A 3390-nucleotide genomic window follows, 5' to 3' on the forward strand; every position below is an offset into this window, starting at 1 on the left:
GAATACTTTAAAAAGAAATGCTCAGGAGTTTCTGCTTGATATAAAAAGGAATGGACAACCATGGGAAGTTGTTAAGAAACAATGTGTGCCAAATGTCATTTAAAAATAACCTGTAGATCAGGGTAAAGAATAGACTGGTGGGAGGAAAGGCTAGAGGCAGGGAGACCAGTGAGGAAGCTGATCCAGTAGTCAAGCCACGATATTCCAAGATCCTGGATCATCATGGTGTTACTTTGGAGAGAGATAAAGGGGCATAGTCAGAAAATATTGTGAAGGAAGAACAGATGGGATCTGGAAACAGAGTGACTATGGAGGCTGATAGAGAGGAAGAAGCCATCCTTTCCTAATCTTGGCAGGAGTACACATTACCACCAGAGGCCAAGATTTATAATAATGTTAAAAACTTTAAGATCAGTGAATAATGGGTAGAGGTTTTGAAATTACCCTACCACACCAACTCACTCCTCTCCCTAACAATACTAAAAAAGTATAGATGCCTAAGCAAGGAGGGCATCTTTAAAAAGACAATAACATTTACAACAAACCTCCCGCCACTGAAGAAATGTTAATGTCAACAAAACATGAACTCCTCAGAAACAATGGAGTCATGCTCCAGTTAGAACCAAATACCACAGAATTTCAACACAATGCCATCATTACCATCACCTTTAAAAATAAAAATAATGGAACAAACTGCAAAATTTATCTTGAGATGTCAAGATATAAGACCTGACCAGTAGCTAAGTTTCCCTTAGATGAATTACTGAAGAACATTTAACCATGCTCTGTGAGAAATAAAATAATGCTTCAGACCCCAGTAAGATAAAGAAAAAAACTGATTTGACTGGATGGCAGATCCCGAGGAAATGTAGTGAACAACATCAAGGTAGATGGTGTGCATGGACCTTACAAAATCCTTGAACTTGGATGTACTGAAAAGTTCTTCAGACATTAAGATTACTCAACAATGATGTGGCTGGATTAGAATGGAAATAGCCCCAAATGATGCTTTCTTCACTGCCAATGAAGCAACATAATGATGCTTATTAGGTTCAATTTTCAAACCACCAGCTCTCTCTGGCATTATGTATTTCTTTACACCCATCCTCCGGACTTGCGTGTACATGTTTATTCAGTAGCACATGCTAGTTGGCAGGACATATATCCCTTTTTCACTTAGTATAGTGTGTTATACCTAGGGGACCTTTAAAAAATACTATTACTACTAAAATGGCTACTATGTTAATTTAATCATGCATTGCCAAAATGGGTAATATGCTTCATCTGAAGGGGAAGCACATGATGTTGAGCAGAGAGGACAATAACTGTACTCCCAAATCAATGAGTAGGTAACGGTAAACAGCATCACACTAGATATGATACAAGAACCCAAGAAGCAATCCATATTAAAGAGTTGTATACTTCTAACAATTTTGGTGCTGAGCACCATTGTGCTTACACTAGATAACAGAGAACTCTCAAAATATGTTAACAGCATTTAGTCAAGCAATAAAGATTAGTAGTGTTTAAAGGTGAAATACAAGAAACATGATTTTGACAATTTTTTCTTCAATAACTAAACTTTTACTAAGAGAGTGGGTGTTCTCATGTTGACAACATTTTCATTTTGATAAGTAGTGTATTAATTTCCAAGAAATACAGAGGTTCTTAAGAGTCTATTCTAATAAGCTTTAAATTAGTGTATTTCTCTGGGGAAGAAGAAAAGAAATTGTCACACAAACATTTATTCAAGCGGAGTATTGGAAAGGGCCTCTGAATAAAGATGAAAAACTCCAAACTTACTTAAGCGATTTGCAATTCAAAATAAAAATAAATACAAGAAATGTGGAATTAGTCTAAATTGGAAGGAATCACCCAGAATAAGAAAAGAAGCAGGGGAAATTTAAACTTATACCAAAATACGGAAAGTTTAGGAGAGGACTATATATATTGGCAGGAGGAAACTGTTTTTGGCATTTCTATATACAGAAGATGCTCAGAAGGTCTTAAATGGCTGTATTTTTAAGTATTTTTACAAATGCTATTGAAGATTTTAAAATGTTACAAATAATTCTCACCAAAATTCAAACCTGGATTTAAAAATGGACATTTTAAAATGTTTTTGAAATTCATAGAAGTGGTTTGAAAGGGATGAACTTTTTGCGATGCTCTGAATTATTAGACTTTAGGTCAAAGGACCCCTTCTCAGGATCGCACCTGGATAGTTTCCAGTACTCTACCAGTCTCGGCTCCAAGAGGGGGAGTCAAGCAGAGGCATTCCCATTCCATTCCTAGCTTGGGCAGTGGCTAGCTGGTGGAAGGCAATCTGCTACAAGTCAAAATTCAGCTGGGCTGGGCAGCAATGGCATGAGAGAGAATCGAGGGAGGAACATAGGTTTACTGAACAGAAGAAGGGCAGGTAATGTGTCTGGTATATTGTACTGCTCTATGCTCTTGGTACAGTATTCCACACACAGTAAGTGCTCAGTACAATTGATTGATGGTTTTAACTTGGACTAATCTTAAGATTTCAGTAAAATATTTCATGGCAGTTAAACTCTTCTTCCTACCTGTGATGATAAAAGATAACTAATGGGAACCATGGAATAAATGAAACACATTCTATGAAAATGCAAGATATTATTTTGAAATCATTGCCAGAGTCATAGCTATTGAGTGTGTCAAATGTTTTCTGAGGTCTATGAACGTTTACAAATTTTTTTGTTTGTTTGTTGGGCCATATGTTTCTCTTACACCTGACACACAGCAAAAGATCAGGTCCACTCTGAAGTATTGTGATCTAAAGCAATGTTATAATTGTGGGAATGGACACTTAGTGCTGTTCTTTAGATTTGGCATAGGGAGTCATTAACTGAGATTTTGCCAACAGTGAAGATAAATGATTCCACAATCAACTCTCTCCCCTTTCATCTTGAAGATGGGAACTGTCCCATCCTCAAAATTTTATTGCATTTCCTTAGTGGTGTACATGTTGAGGAAGGGACTTGGTCAGCTAAGTAGGCATACACTCAGGTTCAGGAACTTGTAATCATCACCATCACTGCCATGTCATGTGATTCCTGTGTGGAAGCACATGTTCATCCATATACATGCTCCAGCAATTTGTAAAATTCCTTGGTGTGGTTTCTTTCTGTATACGTTTAAGACCTGGAGTATCAGTACTGCTAAGCTTACTTCTTAATTATATTGTGAAGCTCAGTTAAGCAGCCCTTTCATCAGGATTGTGAAGATTTGCAAGGTGTTGCTGACATATTTATTTTCACAGCCAATAGAACTTTGATATCAGGGCTGTTCTCATCAAATTTGTCTCAGTCTTTTATATTTGGCAGAACCAACATCTTAAAGGCTACCTGAAATAATTTATACTTA

General features: G+C 36.8%; 1 non-coding gene across 1 annotated transcript; it reads left to right on the plus strand.

The window, feature by feature from the left end:
* The first annotated feature begins 2199 nt into the window (after positions 1-2199).
* LOC114814832 lies at positions 2200-2337 on the plus strand. Its single transcript, XR_003762629.1, has one exon. It is a non-coding gene; the product is annotated as a small nucleolar RNA SNORA7 (small nucleolar RNA).
* Positions 2338-3390: the final 1053 nt, after the last annotated feature.

The sequence above is a fragment of the Ornithorhynchus anatinus genome, chromosome 10, assembly GCF_004115215.2.
Source record: "Ornithorhynchus anatinus isolate Pmale09 chromosome 10, mOrnAna1.pri.v4, whole genome shotgun sequence".
Taxonomy (NCBI): domain Eukaryota; kingdom Metazoa; phylum Chordata; class Mammalia; order Monotremata; family Ornithorhynchidae; genus Ornithorhynchus; species Ornithorhynchus anatinus.